Below are 20,075 nucleotides of genomic sequence, written 5' to 3' on the forward strand. Positions count from 1 at the left end.
GGGTGAAGTTGACATAGGTGAATTCCCAAAGGCCTGATGCTCTAGGCCAAACCTGACAATTTAGTCAGAGTGAGGTTTATGATCCCACTAGGAATTGAATTGGCACTATTTTGGGTAATAGTGGAGCATCTTGGAAAAATCCAGGATGCCTACTCCAAAACTTTAATTCAAGAATATGTAAGCAACACTGGTATAGCAGATATATTCCCCTCTTAAAAAACTAGGTGGATATTTTGGTTCTCAAGCTTCACATAAAAACTTAAAAAAAAATTAATTGCTTAACATAGTGTACTTATTAAGCAAAGTTTAAAAGAGACGCTACATCTTAAGCAATCAACCATCTTCACAGAACTTGGTCAGTGTTGGGTTTTTCTGTGATATCTGAGGTTCAAGCATGGAACCAAATAATGTGTTTGACTCAACACATAGACCTGTAGGTGTACATGTAGTTTGGTTATGCAGAAGCTCTGATATACCTTATTTGACCTTTCAGGGAAGGTATTTAGGACCACTGGCTTAGCCTGTATATTCCACCAAGGACAAAAGCAGTAACTTTTCTAAATCAGTATAATTATGGGCAGAAATTACATGATGTAAAATAGAGGTCCTTCCATAAAGTTTTTAAAATTTAGAGGAAGGAAAGACAAAATCATAAAATTCCCACAAAGCCAAAATAATTCCACATTGGTCTTGAACTCTGTGAAACCCTGAGATGAATTCATACCTAAACTTGTATCCTTGGATCCAGGTTTACCAAGATACTTTAGCATGCTTCAAGGTGGTTCATCATCAATTTCCTGCCATATTCCTAGGCCAAAAACAGAGCCCCATTGGCAGGGAACATGAGGATCATAGTCCAGAATATAGGGCTGTTATTCCTTCATTTTTCACAACACTTACAAAGATTCCAATAAATCCTGCCTGTTTTCCAGCCACGGAAAGAACCTGAATTCTGGATTTGATAGAATCCACTGGATATACAACCATCCAGAGGCAAATTCCACCAACTCTACCACTTAACTTCAAAGGGACAGGGCTTAGTTTCTCCTTATCTGCCTGATGCAAAAACAAACAAAAAACCCATCAGCTCAATTCATAGCCACCTAAGAAGCAGAAATAGCCCTGTACTTCTCTAAGTGAGGTGCTAGAGAGTCCCTGGCGGAAGCCCAAGGGCCATCCTTTGTGAGGATGCTTTTTATGACAGACCCATCTGTATTATGCCTTTTGGGGATTTTTCATGATGTCTCCATTTCCGATGTGGTCTGCATGCATACTTTACCAGCTCAATGGGACAGAGCACCAGCGTAGCAAAGACAGAGGTGAAGGAGCTGGTGGTGGCATTCTGTAAGTCACTCAGCTTTGCCTGTTTGTCCAATCCGGTCACCTTCCTCATGACGTGTTGGCAGAAGCCATAACACATGAAGAGGACAGAGTTCTTGGTGATGTTGGATGATCAGCGCCATGCTGGTACCCTTTTAAAAACCCTGGAAGCCCAGGGAAGAGAGATCATATCTGAGCAACAAAAGAGGTCCTCTAGAAGTAACTCTTAGGCATAGCTATAGGGAGGCTTAACTTCTCTGCTATGTAAATAAACTTCACAAGAGCAAGCCTCAAGATCAATGGCTTAGCCTTTTGACTTGGGAGTCCCTAACATTTGAGACAGTATCAGGGTTTTCCCCTGTGATAAAGCTTCATAGTTCCATATTTTTTCTCCCATCCCTCAAGGGTCTCTGCCAATATTCTGGGTTGTATCCAGGCATTACATTAAGCTTATACAGAAATACAAGCCCTCATTCCCATTCTGGGCTCTGTGTGTTTGAGTTGTTTAAATGGTCTGTCCAGACAGGTTGAGTTAGAGTATGTGCTGCAGAAAATTTAGGTTTTGGACAAAATAAACCTCTCTTCCTTTGATCTTATTGGAGAATAATTATTTTAATGTTAATAAGCTGAGTTACATGTTATGATAAACAACAATTATTTGTTGTAGGAGGGTGGACAAGTAGATAACTTACTTGGTGTTGTACTATGCCTTATGTACAGTTTTGTACAGTGCTTTTATTTATTTCATTTAACCTTTTTTACATCTGAGAGATGTAGGTATCACCCCACACTTTATAGGATGTAAATAAAACCCCAAAATGATTTTAAGATTTGCATAAGTGACACTTATAGTGTAAGGGCCAGATTTAAAAACAAACAAAAAACTGACAGTATTCTCACCTCTAATCAGTTCTTTTTTTCTCTAACCTCCAAGGTCATTCTTTTAATGGGTGTCTACAGATATAATGGTAAAATACACAAATGTGATTCCTCCCTTAACTGAGTTTGCCTTCTTTTTGGGGAGACAAACTAATAAATAATCATTTAAAAATAGTATAGTAAATGCTTTGAAAAGGAAGCACAGATTGATGCTGGTGGAACAAAAAGGTGCGCCTATGTGTTAGGGGATCAGAGCGGACTTTTCTTTTTCCGTTTTTAAAAAACTTTGTTGTGGTAATATATATATGCAACATAAACTTTACCATTTTAACTACTTTCAGGTATACAATCAATGGTGTTAATTACATTCCCAGTGTTGTGCTATCATCACCTCCACCCATTAGCAAAACTTTTTATCACCCCAAACAGAAACTCTGTATATTAACACTCCATTCTTCCCCCTTCTTCCACCCACTCTCACCATTGGTAACCTGTTATCTGTTTTCTGCCTCTGTGAATTTGCATATTCTAGTTATTTCATATAAGTGAAATCTTTTAATACCTGTCCTTCTGTGTCTTGCTTATTTCATTCAATATTATGACTTCAAGGTTCATCCATATCAAGGAAGGCTTTTTTTTTAACTCCTCAGTATGAAGGTAATTTATTGCAAGTGCAGTTTGCATAGAACTGGAGGACTCTTCCAAAAACCAGTTGAAAGTGGGGATGTGAGTTAGGATTTTTATAGGTAAAGAAAAGGGGTTAGGGGCCAAAAACTAGTAATGTGTTTATGATTCAGTCTTGTCAGATCTGTGATGATGTTGGGTTTTTGTGAGGAAGGCAAAAGCAAATATGTCATCTTGTGTTGTCTCAAGCACATCTTGTTGCTCCAGCTTCACGTGCAAGCTCTTACATGCAGGGTCTTCATGATGCTCTTTTCTTAACTCATCCTTGGGAATGTCAAACTTTTGTCTTTTGAGGAGGAAGTTACTGATTTACTGGGCCACAGGGTGGTTTTGATACTATTATCTTATTCCTGTAAGCAGAACTGAGAAGGTCTGGTTAATGTCCTGGTAACTAAGTACAAAGCAAATATTGCTACAAGGACAGCATATTTTTCAGTTAACAATTCCTCTGTATATTTTTACACTTCTTATTCTTAAGAAGATAAATTTTATGAGCATTCCTTATATAAAGAAAATAGGTGACGGTCTCATTCTTCTGTAGTTACTTCCTGCTGATCATGGGTGAAGAAAACTTTCATATCATTTTGAAGGATGCCCTAGATATAAACTTACAAAGACAATAGAGGCAACAAACAAACAAGGCAAGTAAAATAAAAACAGCACTTCAGAAAGCTATTCTCTATTTCATATGCAGGTTCATCAACTACTCAGAAAATTAGTCATCTGCTAAGATTTTTAACATATTTAATGTCACTTTGCGTATGATTTAGTATAGAAGCGGTATTATCGTATTTGTAGGTACAGCACTAAATGCACAAGTTCTTTCCTGAGCTGCAGTGAGTATTATACTTACAATACTACACATGTTGTCCTACCGTAGGAGTAGGCCTTAGTGCCATTGCAGTTTTTTAGATTCTAATCATATTACTCTGGCAGTCAGCTCCAGGAGGTATCTTCTTTGTTCCATTGTTGTAGAGCAGCATCATTGGTCCTCTGGAAAACAGGATGGTGGGCTCCAGGGTTCTAGCTGCCTATCTCACAGCACCCTCTGGCATTATATAACAGAACTAGTCTTTCTGGAGGCATTGTACATGAAGAGCTAAAGTAACTGAGCCCTTTCAAGGGAAGGTTTTTGATAGGAGGAAACATCTTGGATAGGGTTGCAATCCAGAAGTGATAAAAATTAGTCCTGACTAAGAGGTGAAGGGGCTGTATTGTGGGAAGAGTGATCCAGATAGAAGAGAGAATATCCTGTTGGAAGATTTGGAGATGAAGAAGAACTTGGTGTGTTAGAGAATTGAAAGAATTTCAGTAACTCAAAGAAGACAGAGGGAAGTGTATAGTATGCAAGATACAGCATATCAAGGCAGGATAAGATAAGGGCTGAATTAACAGAAGCAGTGATGGGGAGTAGAATACTGTAAGTATCAAAAAAGATAAATAAATGTGATACATGCAGGTTTGCAAATTTGTTGTGTGTTCTATGTACAGTAAAGGGCACATGGTCCTAAAAGTTGGAAAGAGATAATGTACTATTCTCCATGGTAAATCCTGGATATCAGCTTTATCTGTGAGATTCTTTGCCTACCATTCGTAGCCTGGTTTCCCTACTCTGGCTTGTCTAATTTTTTTTCCAAGGAATTCCAAAGTCAGTCATGGATCTAAAGTTAGTAGAGGATAAATACATAGGGCTAATCCTTGTTAGACCTTAATATTCTTTTGTTGTCCAAAGGAGAAGGTGTTAGTGAGAAGCTAGTTAGAAAGAAGGGGTGAAAGGGTAAAAGTTACTGATATGTTACTTATTGCATTCCTATTAATTTAATTTTAAACATAAATTTAAATCAGTAATTCACTGAATATTAAGATATTTAGAATGCTGATCATTTATTCAATATATGTTTTGTACCTGGTGCCTGTTAATAGGGCAGACACACAATAATTTCAACATAATTTGGTTAGTGCTATTTTAAAATAATTGTTTTATACTAAAAATAAGACTGCAGAAGATAATGAGTTTGGTTTTGACTTGTTGAAATTGAGGTGCCTGTGGTATATTGAGCACCTACTATGCACCAAGCACTAATCTAGATGCTGGGGATAAAGAAGTAAAGAAGTCAAAGTCCCTGTCCTCAAGGAGTTTATATTCTGGTGATTGGAAACAGACAATAAACAAATACTTTTAAAAAACCAGAGGGTGAGAATAGGCAAATCCATAGAGATAGAAAATAGATTAGTGATTACCAGGGGCTGGGAAGTTGGAGGAAAGGAATATGACTGTTAAAGGTATAGAGTTTCTTTTGGGGAGGGGATGAAAATGTCCTGGAATTAGATAGTGGTGATGGCTGCACAACTTTGAATATACTAAAAATCACTAAATTGTACACTTTAAAAGGATGGATTTTATGGTATGCGAGTTATATAAATAAAAAAAGGAAAAAAATAAAGCAAGATGTGTTGGCTTGAAAGGACGTATGTACCCTAGAAAAGCCATGTTTTAATCCTAATCCCATTTTGTAAAGGCAACCATTCTTCTAATCCCTATTTAGTACTGTATGTTTGAAACTGTAATTTGATCATCTCCTTGGAGATGTGACCTTGATCACTCCTGAGTGATCAAGAGTGGTTGTTAAAATGGATTAGACGGAGACGTGTCTCCACCCATTCGGTTGGGTCTTGATTAGTTTACTGGAATTCTGTAAAAGAGGAAACATTTTGGAGAAGAGGAAATTCAGAGAGAGCAGAGTAGAATGACATAGCCACAAGAAGCAGAGTCCACCAGCCAGTGACCTTTGCAGATGAAGGAAAATGCCTCCTGGGGTACTTCATGAAACAGAAAGCCAGGAGAGGAAGCTAGCAGATGACGCTGTGTTCACCATGTGCCCTTCCAGATGAGAGAGAAATCCTGAACTTCATTGGCCTTCTTGAACCAATGTATCTTTCCCTGGATGCCTTGGATTGGACATTTCTATAGACTTGTTTTAATTTGGACATTTTTCCGGCCTTAAAACTGTAAACTATCAACTTATTAAATTCCCCTTTTTAAAAACCGTTCCATTTCTGGTATATTGCATTCTGGCAGCTAGCAAACTAGAACACAAGATTAGAAGGGATAAGAAAATGATAGGGATGCTATTTTATATAGAATGGTCAAGGAGCCTCTATGATAAGGTGACATTTGTACAGAAATCTAAAGAAATTAAGGGAGTAAGCCTTGGGGATATTTGGGGAAAGAATTTTCCAAATAGAGGGACGGCAGGTGCAGAGGCTTTAGTTTGGGAAAGTGCTTGGCATGTTCAAGGAGGTACTAGGCTAGTGTGGCTGTAACAGACTAGGTAAGGAGGTGAATTGTAGGAGAGAGAGAGGTGTTAAAGTAGATCATTGTTAAGGACTTTTGGGTGAGTGAGATGGGAGCTGAGAAGTGACATCATCTAACTTAGGTTTTTAAAGGGTTATTTTATATACAGTGTAGGTAATAAACTGTAGGCGTGAAAGAGGGTATGCGGGAAGATCAGCTGCATAAGTCCATTAGATCAAGACAATTAGATCAAGAAAGGTGGTAGTGGTGATAGTAAAAGGAGATGGAACTGTGGATATATTTTGTAGGAAGAGCAGACAGGATTTGCTGATGAGTTGGATGTGGAGTGTGAGAGAAAAAGAGGAGTAAAAAATGACACCAAGATTTTTGGCCTGAGTAATTGGAAGAATGGAGCTCCCATTTAATGAGATGGGAAAGACACTGGTGAGTGGATGGGAGGAAGGAAATAGAGATTGGTTTTGAAAGTATTGGGAGCAACATGTCTATTATAAATATCCAGTAGTCATCAATTTTTGAGTATCAGTGGAATTATAGTTGAGGTTGATACTAACAAACAGGAGAGAATAAGGTTGAGAGTGCATTTCTCTGGGGAAAAAAAATATGTAAGGGGCATGAAGAATAGACTAAAAGGAGCCAACAAGGGAAGCAAAGAAACAGAAGGTGGTAAAGAGAGGTTTCCAGAAGGCAGGAATGATATCTAGTGTCGAATTGCAAATGTCAATTGGGACTTTATTGGTAACAACAATTTCAGTAGAGTGGTAGGGATAGAAGCCAAGTTGGTTGAGTAATAAATGTGAGTTAGAGGTAGAAGAAGCTAGCAAAGACAACTTCTCATACAAACTATGTTTATGAAAGGAAGGGCAGGTTGGGAGCTAGCTAGAAAGGGATACAATTAGGAATAAGAATCTTTCATAGAGTGAGGGAGTTGAAGGTAAAGGACAGAAAATAATAGAACAAAGTTTTGGAAATAATACTATGCTATTATTATGCCGTGTGTCAAAGAATTTTTAGTAATAAAATAAAATGTCCATAGAATGTTAAATTAAAAAAAAATATGATGCAAAACTATGATCCAAGTTTTATTTTAAGAAAAAGTAGGAAATAGACTAAAATGTTAGTGATGATCTCTGGGAATTGGAATTTAAACTGACTTTATTTTTTCCTTATACTTTTAAAAATATTTGAAAATATCTTACAATAATAGATTGTCTTTATACTTCTTTAGATCCTTTATGTATCCTTTTTTGTCTTATTATTTTTATAATGCAACAGAAGGTTGTGTTAAATAGGCATTTTCATGTAGTAGAACATTTTAATTAACTCTGAAACTTTTTTCTGGGTATAACATAAAATCAGTTTATATTCAATTAATCATTATTGTCAAATCAGTGTCTTACAGACAACATAGACACAAAGGTACCATAGAGATTAACTGTGAAATATTTTGCTTTATGAAGAAAAATAAAACAGAAATTAGAATATTTACGAGGTAGTAAAGCAATGCTGACAAGTTCACTTTGATAGCTGTGGGTCACTTCTGAATTAACAATTTTCTACCACTGTTCTTGCCATTAATGGATTTTTTCTTGATCCTGATTTACTTTTTCATTAACTGAAGGGATTAGTAAAATGAATTAGAACATGAATGCTGATATAAGTACCAAAACATTAGACAAGGACCTGAGAGTATCAATGTACCTTCCCTCTTAGTTAATTCCTAGAATTAAATTACAAAGTGGAATTTTGTAACAAATTTCTATAAGATTTTTATTGAAAGGTTAGGAAAAGTTGTGTGAGATAAGAATTCTTTTCTGTTTTGGTCTAGAAATAGACTTGAATTGATTTTCCCTGTTAGTATTACCTCGTTTTTCAGGTGATAGTGTTTTATTTACCTTCTTTATTTTTTAGTTGTCTTTATCTATGTCCATCAGAGAGTTTTTTAGCAGGAAATTATCTATTCATCAAAGAGACAGTCCTACCTTTTAAAAATATGTTTTCTTTGAGGGATTAAATTTGAGAAACGCTAGAGCATTTTTCTCAGAATGGTTAGGATTTTTAATAATATACGTAAACACAATTTAAGATAGGTATTCTATTTGCTTCCTTAATAGATATATAAAGCTGGTCAGGGATTTATATTCTGAGCTGAGGCGACTTAGATCATTATTGTAACTGAAACTTTTATGAGTTCATTTAAAAAAATTTTCTCACAAACTTGAATAATTTTCATTGTTTTGTTTATTGCGGTCCTCTAAGTCCTCTTCAAGTTTTTCGTTTGTGTCATACATTCTAGTATTTAAAACAGAGCTTGTTTCTCTATTAAGATCAGATTCTGTGATGTGTGTAATTGTAGATTATAATTTCCTTCATGTATATTCTAAATAAAAGAACTTCTTAAGGTTTGTACATGTTACCTTTCTGTGCTATCATATATAAGCAGTGTTTGGTAATAGATAGACTTACCAGTTACAAATTCCCAACAATTTTTATATTGTTTTAAAAATATTCACATATTCTATTAGTTAATGTAATTGATTATATAATGATTAATATTAATAGATGGCATTTGTTTAATTCTTTCTAAGAGCCTAGATCAGTGCTAGGCAGTTTCTCAGATTAATACATTTAATTCTCAGAACAACTCTATCAAGTACAGATAGCATCATTCCTCCTATTTTACAGAGAGGAGAGCAACTAAAAGTAACTTGTCCAGAGGCACAAAAGCAAGGAGTGGAGGTGAGATTCAAATTGAGACAATTTGCTAACAGAAACCACTTCCCGCTTTCTACTCATTCCCCCATCAGACGGATTTCCTGCTTGTTGTGTCAGGTTTACTGAGATCATGTATATTTAAAGCATCTTGCACTGCACTTGGTACCAAGTAGGTACTCAAGTGGGTTTTCTTTCCTAGTGGGAAGAATGATTGCATTGAATTATGTGGCATGTTCCACCTGGTGGTCAAATTAGGAAGTGTTTTTTTGTGCTACTTTCTTGTGTCACCTTTGGAAGATTTTGTACCTATAGGCAGTTTCTTTCTATTAAATTAGAAAATGAGCACTTTTCTAATATATAAAGTCTTGCAAAGTTTCTTTAGGAAAGACTAATCTTTTCTCCCCATTTCATGACAAGATCTGCTCCAAAGAGCAGATTTAGTGTAGGGATTATGAACTCAAATTGCCTATAGGGCACAGATAATATAATGTAAATCAGTGAAGTTGGCTGAATGGTACATGTGGTAACTAGAGAGTACACTCAAGGGAGCTGCAGTTAGTTTCTTTCTTCCTAGTTGGGAATGTGGGCAGAATGTTGCCAGATCTTGTGATTCTTCAAGAGAAGCCAGAAATCTGGATTTTTACATAAAATTCAATTATTAAATATTGATAATGAATTTAAAAAGTCTTAAAATGCTGTGCAGGCAAACAGAATCACTTGTAGTTGACATATGTACTAAGGTCTATAGAAAGTAAAGCTGTACATTTTTTTTTTTATTTTTTTTTTTTATTTTTATTTTTATTAACGGAAAAAAAAAAAGAAATTAACACAACATTTAGAAATCATACCATTCTACATATGCACTCAGTAATTCTTAACATCATCACATAGATGCATGATCATTGTTTCTTAGTACATTTGCATCGGTTTAGAGGAACTAGCAACATAACAGAAAAAGATATAAAATGTTAATATAAAGAAAAGAAATAAAAGTAGTAGTAATAGTAAAAAACAACAACAACAAACAAACCAACAAGCAAACAAAAACAAAAAAAACCCTATAGCTCAGATGCAGCTTCATTCAGTATTTTAACATGATTACTTTACAATTAGGTATTATTGTGCTGTCCATTTTTGAGTTTTTGTATCTAGTCCTGTTGCACAGTCTGTATCCCTTCAGCTTCAATTACCCATTGTCTTACCCTGTTTCTAACTCCTGCTGAACTCTGTTACCAATGACATATTTCAAGTTTATTCTCGAATGTCCGTTCACATCAGTGGGACCATACAGTATTTGTCCTTTAGTTTTTGGCTGGATTCACTCAGCATAATATTCTCTAGGTCCATCCATGTTATTACATGGTTCATAAGTTTATCTTGTCTTAAAGCTGCATAATATTCCATCGTATGTATATACCACAGTTTGTTTAGCCACTCTTCTGTTGATGGAGATTTTGGCTGCTTCCATCTCTTTGCAATTGTAAATAACGCTGCTATAAACATTGGTGTGCAAATGTCCGTTTGTGTCTTTGCCCTTAAGTCCTTTGAGTAGATACCTAGCAATGGTATTGCTGGGTCGTATGGCAATTCTATATTCAGCTTTTTGAGGAACCGCCAAACTGCCTTCCACAGTGGTTGCACCCTTTGACATTCCCACCAACAGTGGATAAGTGTGCCTCTTTCTCCGCATCCTCTCCAGCACTTGTCATTTTCTGTTTTTTTTTTTTCTTTTTCTATTGTCTTTTTTTTTTATTAATTAAAAAAAGAATTAACAAAACAATTAGAAATCATTCCAATCTACATGTACAATCAGTAATTCTTAATAACATCACATAGTTGCATATTCATCATTTCTTAGTACATTTGCATCGATTTAGAAAAAGAAATAAAAAGACAACAGAATAAGAATTAAAACAATAATAGAAAGAAAAAAAAACAAAAACAAAAAACCTATACCTCACATGCAGCTTCATTCAGTGTTTTAACATAATTGCATTACAATTGGGTAGTATTGTGCTGTCCATTTCTGAGTTTTTATATCCAGTCCCGTTGTACAGTCTGTATCCCTTCAGCTCCAATTATCCCTTCTCTTTTTTCTTTTTTTTTTTTTTAATTAACGGAAAAAAAAGAAATTAACCCAACATTTAGAGATCATACCATTCTACACATGCAATCATTAATTCTTAACATCATCACATAGATGCTTGATCATCATTTCTTAGTACATTTGCATTGGTTTAGAAGAACTAGCAACATAACCGAAAAAGATATAGAATGTTAATATAGAGAAAAAAATAAAAGTAATAATAGTAAAATCAAAACAAAACAAAACAAAACAAAACAAAAACCTATAGCTCAGATGCAGCTTCATTCAGTGTTTTAACATGATTACTTTACAATTAGGTATTATTGTGCTGTCCATTTTTGAGTTTTTGTATCTAGTCCTGTTGCACAGTCTGTATCCCTTCAGCTTCAATTACCCATTGTCTTACCCTGTTTCTAACTCCTGCTGAACTCTGTTACCAATGACATATTTCAAGTTTATTCTCGAATGTCCGTTCACATCAGTGGGACCATACAGTATTTGTCCTTTAGTTTTTGGCTGGATTCACTCAGCATAATATTCTCTAGGTCCATCCATGTTATTACATGGTTCATAAGTTTATCTTGTCTTAAAGCTGCATAATATTCCATCGTATGTATATACCACAGTTTGTTTAGCCACTCTTCTGTTGATGGAGATTTTGGCTGCTTCCATCTCTTTGCAATTGTAAATAACGCTGCTATAAACATTGGTGTGCAAATGTCCGTTTGTGTCTTTGCCCTTAAGTCCTTTGAGTAGATACCCAGCAATGGTATTGCTGGGTCGTATGGCAATGCTAGATTCAGTTTTTTGAAAAACCGCCAAACTGCCTTCCACAGTGGTTGCACCATTTGACATTCCCACCAACAGTGGATAAGTGTGCCTCTTTCTCCGCATCCTCTCCAGCACTTGTCATTTTCTGTTTTGTTGATAATGGCCATTCTGGTGGGTGTGAGATGATATCTCATTGTGGTTTTGATTTGCATTTCTCTAATGGCCAGGGACATTGAGCATCTCTTCATGTGCCTCTTGGCCATCCGTATTTCTTCTTCTGGTAGGTGTCTGTTTAAGTCTTTTTCCCATTTTGTAATTGGGTTGGCTGTCTTTTTGTTGTTGAGTTGAATAATCTCTTTATAAATTCTGGATACTAGACCTTTATCTGATATGTCGTTTCCAAATATTGTCTCCCATTGTGTAGGGTGTCTTTCTACTTTCTTGATGAAGTTCTCTGATGCACAAAAGTGTTTAATTTTGAGGAGCTCCCATTTATTTATTTCCTTCTTCAGTGTTCTTGCTTTAGGTTTAAGGTCCATAAAACCACCTCCAGTTGTAAGATCCATAAGATATCTCCCAACATTTTCCTCTATCTGTTTTATGGTCTTAGACCTAATGTTTAGATCTTTGATCCATTTTGAGTTAACTTTTGTATAGGGTGTGAGAGATGGGTCTTTTTTCATTCTTTTGCATATGGATATCCAGTTCTCTAGGCACCATTTATTGAAGAGACTGCTCTGTCCCAGGTGAGTTGGCTTGACTGCCTTATCAAAGATCAAATGTCCATAGATGAGAGGGTCTATATATGAGCACTCTATTCGATTCCATTGGTCGATATATCTATCTTTATGCCAATACCATGCTGTTTTGACCACTGTGGCTTCATAATATGCCTTAAAGTCAGGTAGCGCGAGACCTCCAGCTTCGTTTTTTTTCCTCAAGATGTTTTTAGCAATTTGGGGCACCCTGCCCTTCCAGATAAATTTGCTTATTGGTTTTTCTATTTCTGAAAAATAAGTTGTTGGGATTTTGATTGGTATTGCATTGAATCTGTAAATCAATTTAGGTAGGATTGACATCTTAACTATATTTAGTCTTCCAATCCATGAACACGGTATGCCCTTCCATCTATTTAGGTCTTCTGTGATTTCTTTTAACAGTTTTTTGTAGTTTTCTTTATATAGGTTTTTTGTCTCTTTGGTTAAATTTATTCCTAGGTATTTTATTCTTTTAGTTGCGATTGTAAATGGGATTCGTTTCTTGATTTCCGCCTCAGCTTGTTCATTACTAGTGTATAGAAAAGCTACAGATTTTTGAATGTTGATCTTGTAGCCTGCTACTTTGCTGTACTCATTTATTAGCTCTAGTAATTTTGTTGTGGATTTTTCTGGGTTTTCTACATATAGTATCATATCGTCTGCAAACAGTGATAGTTTTACTTCTTCCTTTCCAATTTTGATGCCTTGTATTTCTTTTTCTTGCCTAATTGCTCTGGCTAGAACTTCCAACACAATGTTGAATAATAGTGGTGATAGTGGACATCCTTGTCTTGTTCCTGATCTTAGGGGGAAGCTGTACATTTTGAAGTGAAATTAGAGTCATCTTGAAATGAGCGTGAGGTATTAATTCATCTAATTGCCATTGGAATAAAGATGTAATGCTCATAGAATAGCTCAATAACACCTTCTCATTTGCATACTCCTTTGAGGGCAGGATTTATGACTTTCATTTATGTTAGTTGGGTCCAATTAATACCTCCAGAGCTCAGTAATTTCTGGTAGCCCCTCAGTGAATGTGTGTAATTTAAGCAGAAGTGGTCCTAACCATAAAAGAACATGTAAGCTCATGGTAGAGAGAGTCACAGATTCAATTCAGTTATATATTATACAATTATATAATTTTAAATCATGTCAAGTAACAGGAAGAAAAACAGCTGGGAGTTATGAGAGAATTGTAACTATATCTGTCTTCCCTACTAGATTGTCAATACCGTAGATAGTCTGCTTTGCTCACATTTATATCATTAGCATCTAGCATAGTGCCAGACAGGTAATGAACACAGAATAAATGAATTTCATGGATGTATGAACTGATGCTCCTACTCCTGAAGCCTTTAGAATTGCCCAGAGTCCCCTTCAAACTTCCTCATGTTATCTTTTTCTGATTCTCTAATTAAATCCCCTTCAAATTAAGCATGTTTTTATTTTTCCTTGTTCTTTATAATGTATTTGTATCACTATTGTTTGGCATATGTGATGTTAAGAACTAGATTTAGCTCCTGTACATACCAGAAAAATTAATTTTCCAGTGTTTTGTCCACACTCTCAATCTTCCCTTACTTCCTTCTCCAAGTCTTAAGGAGTGCATCTGCTTGGCAACTTAGGTCATATAGAAACTTAACTGCCATACTTGTAAATGTCTAGGAAATGTGTTTAGCATTCTAGATTCTAGAGAACAACAAAAAGGTAAGCTAGGAAGGGACTTGGAGTTGAAAGTTGTCAGATTTAACATATAAAAATATAGGGCACGTAATTAAATTTGAATGTTGGATTAATAACCAATAATATTTAAGAATAAATATGTCCCATGCAATATTTGTGATTATGTATAAAATATTGTTTATCTGGAATTCAAAATTAACTAGACATCCTGTATTTTGTGTGGCAGCCCTAGTTGGAATAGGTATTGGGTGAGCAAATCCAGTTTCTGTCCCAGTATTATGTTCTTTTGAAAACTATTTCAGCTATATCGTGGTAAGATGACTTGAAGTTACTCCCCAATTACAAAATAATTTATATGGGAAAAACTGAATTCTGAATAACCAGTTTGTATATAAACTTTTGGGCATGTAACGAGTTAAGTTTGGGGAAATTGCTGCATCACTATGTTGTTAATGCATGTTTAGCTCTTATTTACCTGTACAAATATATTTTAGCCTTACTAGAACAATAGTAACTATTCCTCTATTTTTTATTTTGTTTACCTTTCCTAAAGAGTGAACTAATTTGAATAAGTAAAACTCCAGTGTTGTTGTTTTTAGGTACTAGCCACATCACTAGATATTCTTCTGTTTTAATTTTGTATGAGTTTTGAATTCTGCTTGACATATCCATCTTTCTATCCAACTATTCAATAAATATTATATTGACCTTATCAAGGACACTAAGGCCTTCCATGATCTGCCCTCTATCTCTCTCACTAACCTTATCTCATCTAGCAAGGCGAATCTCTTGATTACTTTATTCTAGCTACACAGTGCTCCTTTCAGTTACTCACACTTGACATATCTTTTTCATTCCTCAAGACTTTTGCATATGCTGTTCCCTCAGACTGCCTTACTTCTCTTTGTTCTTTGAGAGGCTGGTCCTTTCCTATCCTCAGGAACTCAGTAGAGAGTCCTTCCTGACTATTCTTATAAAGTAGTTCCCACATTATTCTTTATTATGGCTTCCTGTTTTCTTCCTTGCACTTATTTGTATTTATTTTTAGTTTTTTAAAAACTATTTGCTTATATTTCTGTTTTTCTTATTAAAAAGGTCCTTAAAGATAGGGCCTTTTTTTGTCTTGTTCAATTTTGTATCCTGGGCTCATTGCAAATTACTTTGAATGGATTAATCAGCATAATTATCAGCATAGTAATCATTATATCGTATGTCTACACTATGCTGGGCAGTGTATTCTAGGCACATTATAAACATTATTCATAGCCCTTACAATTCTACAAGGTAGATAGGTATTACCTCCATATTATAAATGAGACAACTAAAACTAAGTCTTGCTTGTGGTAAATAACTTACCTAAGATCACATAGCAAAAAAGTTATAGAGTTATCAAGAAAGCCTAGTTTCAACAACTAAGCACTTTGCTGTTTATTATGACATGCTACTTTTCTCTTATTTAATGTAGATAACATTAGTATCCTGACAAAAGGAACAGTTACTTTGAATAGTGATTGTAGACATTTCCTGAGGAGCCTAGTAGCTTTCTCCTCCCTTGCTTCTCTTTATTCAGAACATATATTAATATTAATACTAACCATCTGCTATATATAGTATTTCATGATTTTGGCTTTCTGATCAAGCCAAATGAGAATTCATGTGCTTTAGTTTAATAATGAGATTGACAATCTCTTAATTCCTTACTTCTTCCATATATAATTGTTTCTTCTTTTTTTAAAATTAAAAAAAAATGGCAAGAAAGAAACACAAACATTCTTAACATTTGATCATTCCGTTCTACATATATAATCAGTAATTCACAGTATCATCACATAGTTGCATATTCATCATCATGATCAATTCAGAACATTTGCATCAATTCAGAAAAAGACATAAAAAGACAACAGAAAAAAATTCATACATACCGTACCCCTTACCCCTCCCTTTCACTGATCACTAGCATTTCAAACTAAATTTATTTTAATATTTGTTCCCCCTATTATTTATTTTTATTCCATATGTTCTACTTGTCTGTTGACAAGGTGGATGAAAGGAGCATCAGACACACGGTTTTCACAATCACACAGTCACATTGTGTAAGCTATATCATTATACAGTCATCATCAAGAAACCTGGCTACTGGAACACAGCTCTACATTTTCAGGCAGTTCCCTCCAGCGTCTCCGTTACATCTTGAATAACAAGGTGATATCTACTTAATGTGTAAGAATAACCTCCAGGATAACCTCTCGACTCTGTTTGGAATCTCTCAGCCATTGACACTTAGTCTCATTTCACTCTTCCCCCTTTTGGTCGAGATGGTTTTCTCAATCCCTTGATGCTGAGTCTCAGCTCATTCTAGGGTTTTTCTTGATCCCTTGATGCTGAGTCTCAGCTCATTCTAGGATTTCTGTCCCACGTTGCCAGGAAGGTCCACACCCCTGGGAGTCATGTCCCATGTAGACAGGGGGAGGGTGGTGAGTTTGCTTGTTGTGTTGGCTGGAGAGAGAGGCCACATCTGAGCAACAAAAGAGGCTCTCTTGGGGGTGACTCTTAGGCCTAATTTTAAGTAGGCTTGACCTATCCTTTGTGGGGTTAAATTTCATATGAACAAACCCCTAGAGTGGGGGCTCAGCCTATAGCTTTGGTTGTCCACACTGCTTGTGAGAATATCAATAATTCAACTTGGGGAGGTTGAATTTTCCCCCATTCTCACCATTCCCCAAAGGGGACTTTGCAAATACTTTTCCACCCACTGATAAATCACTCTGGGATTCATCGGGGCATCACTCTGGGCAAACCAACAAAATCTCATGTTCCATGTACTTATGGTGTTCAACCAAGTTATCTACATAAGTTATATTAGGAAATGCACTAGTCAAAATATAAATTTTGTACCAAATATTTTTTACTTTAGTCTCACACATAAGTTGAAATTCTAAAATATTAATTACCATCTATTTTCAGCACCCTGTAGTAATGATGTTCCTTTGTTCTTCCTCATGCAAAAACATTTTTAAAGTTTGTACATTTAGTCACTATCATTATACCCTCTAAGCATTCCTAGATAAAATTTGATTCTTTAAGTGTTATAAATATAGAAGGATTTCTTTCTTGCCTCTTAAAACGTCTGCTTCTAGGGCACAACCACTGGCAAATAGAAATAATAGAATTCTCTTCTAGCGCTCATTGAAGCCATCCCACTGAAGTCCCTCAACTTCTTACTTCTTCATCTCAAAAATTGTTTGGCTCTTCTCATTTATTGTGGTCTTTTTCTCTCATGACAGTGGAGGAAATGCCCAATCTCCTGAAATTGTTTTCATATAATACTTTCCCTCTCTTGTGCTTTTCATCTCTCCTTTTTTTTTTTCTGGACTTGGGGAGGCACCGGAATTCAAACCCAGGTCCCTGGCATGGCAGGTGAGAACTCTGCTACTGAGCCACTGTAGCCTGCCCTCATCTCTCCTTTTTCATTATTCCCTCTCATGTTTTAATTTTCTTCATAGCAGTCGTTACCAAACCATGTTTAATTAAGACTTCTATGGAGGTATCTCTGCATGTAATATAATTTCAAGAAGCATGCTGGTGCTTAGAAAGAAAGTTAGAGAATTAGTGCTTTATAGTAGTATAATCTTATAACACTGCCCTAGAAGGCTGTTCTGCTATATTCATTTTAATACTAATCTCAACTTCTTCACCATCCATTTGTTCCTTAACCCTTTGTTAGCATGCAAAAGCATTTTATAGGAAATTTGCTATGATTTCACAATTGTTGAATATCCTTTCTTGGATCTTCAAGCTTTTCCTCATCATTGGCTTATTCCTTTGTATTTTCTTCTTCCACACAATAAAGTAAATTTAACCTTTTATTTGGACTTGTCTTCTTGAGTATCTTTTTCCTTCTCTTTGGAAGGACTTTTAGAAACAGTAGTCTATATTTCTGGTTTTACTTCCTCACATCCATTTGGTCTGCAAATTTTTGCCTTCTGGCTTTTATCCACCATTACTCCCTTGCTACTTCTTTGGCACAAGTATCAAGAAATACCTTTTTTGCCACATCAAAGAAATGCATTATTTCAAGTTCTTCCTTACTTGAACTAAAATATATCATTTTCACTTCTGGCATTCCACTCCCAAAACTGTTCTTTTTTGACGCTGTTCTTTTTCCGGGCTCTCCTCTGACTCTTTTACTCCAACTTCTTTCCTGGCTTCTTTTCTCATTCTGACTCCTTTATATAGTCTGTCATCAAACATGTATTCTTACAGCTTCTACTTGCTTTTCATTTGTGCAGTCATCCAGTGAGTGCATATTTATGCCAAGCACTGAGTTACTGCTGAGGAATATGAATGAGTGACATACCCACTGTCCTGATGACCCGTATAGTTTTATAGGAAATATAGATAAATAAAATGGCAAATATGGAACAGTATGATTCATATTCTAGTAGGGGAATACATAAGAGGGATACTAAACTACTAGAGGGGTCAGGGAAAGCTAACAAAGGTTAGTGTTTCAGACAGGAGTAATAACATTTGCAAAGACATAAAGGTAAGAGTGCATTGGTTAAAGAATTGAAAATCATTTTATTTTTGTGAGAGTGTGGAGGGAAAGAGAAGAACAGAGAGGGATAAGGCTGCAGGGTCATAAAAGCCATGCAATCCTTAGAAACCATATTAAAGAATTGAGGTAAAATAGTATCATAATCACATTTTTATTTCAGAAAGGTTACTCTTATTGGGGTGTGAAGATTCGACTGAAAGCAGAGAAACCAATATAGGGAGCTATTACAATAATCGAGAAAGATGAAACATGCGTTAGAAATAAGTAGAAATAGGGATAGAAAGAAGTGGAAACATTTGAGCCTTCAGTTGACTCAGTAAGATTTAGGAGTTGATTTTATATGGGAATAGAGGGAAATAGAGTAGTAGTGTTAGTTTTGGTTGTAAATATAGAAACCCAGTTCTTACCAGTTTAAGAAAGAGGAAATATATATAGGTTCACAGAATCCACTGAGCCATGGAAAGTACCTTTTTACTGTTGGACATTATGAACAGCTGGAACCAGAATTTGTGCTACCGGGGAGTTTTTCCAACCTCTTGATTTTACTTCTCTCTGAATTTATACTTATTTTCTATTGTTCTCTCCATATGGAAGAAACAGCAGTTTCTAGTGTTGCCCAAGGTTTATCTCTATGGCTTTAACCTTTGTAGAGGTAATCTTTGATATCCTCTGTAGTGCCAATTCCCAAAATCCTAGGGAATGGGCCTTATTGGTCTAGATTAGGTCTGATGCTTACTCCTGAACCACCCAACTGTGATCTAAGGTAAGGAGGTGAAGGGATTTAAAATCAGAACCTAGTAGCTCCTGCAATAAAATGTGGATAGAAAGGAGAAAGAGTGTGTGCTTGATAGGCAGTCTCCTATAGGACTCACGTATGACACTCGGGGTTTCTGATTTGGATGAATGAGTAGAAAGTGTTAAGTATGTATTTAACAATTAAGTCTTTAGAGATCTTAATGAGCAATTTTAGTATAGTGTTGGTGGAAAGTGGATTAAAAAGCAAGTCTGGGGTACAGAGATGAGGCAGTAAATGCAGGTAATATTGGAAGATGATTGGAAGGGCAAGTGAGAGGGAATATTTAGAGGAGGATATGGCTTGAGGGACTTTTTTTGCTCTTAAACATTGGAAGGAATTGAGCATATGTAATTGACTGCTAAATCTGTATTTATGATACAGATTCCTTTCATTTCTATGCTCATAATTCTAAAAAAACTGCAGTATGTATTGCAGTATGTATTTTCTTAGTTGCCCATTAGCATCTCCAACTGACTCCAAACTGAACTCTATTCTTCCCGTTTGTTCTATCT

The 20,075-nt window shown here is 35.6% G+C and overlaps 1 protein-coding gene and 1 pseudogene across 5 annotated transcripts in view; one reads left to right on the forward strand and one right to left on the reverse strand.

Annotated features, from left to right (window-relative positions):
• NFAT5 (nuclear factor of activated T cells 5) overlaps positions 1–20,075 on the forward strand; it is a 157,970-nt gene that overhangs the window by 37,070 nt on the left and 100,825 nt on the right. The gene's annotated exons all lie outside the window — the stretch shown is intronic.
• LOC143659988 (mitochondrial ornithine transporter 1 pseudogene) lies at positions 764–18,427 on the reverse strand (annotated as a pseudogene).

This window comes from Tamandua tetradactyla, chromosome 16 (assembly GCF_023851605.1).
Source record: "Tamandua tetradactyla isolate mTamTet1 chromosome 16, mTamTet1.pri, whole genome shotgun sequence".
Classification (NCBI taxonomy): domain Eukaryota; kingdom Metazoa; phylum Chordata; class Mammalia; order Pilosa; family Myrmecophagidae; genus Tamandua; species Tamandua tetradactyla.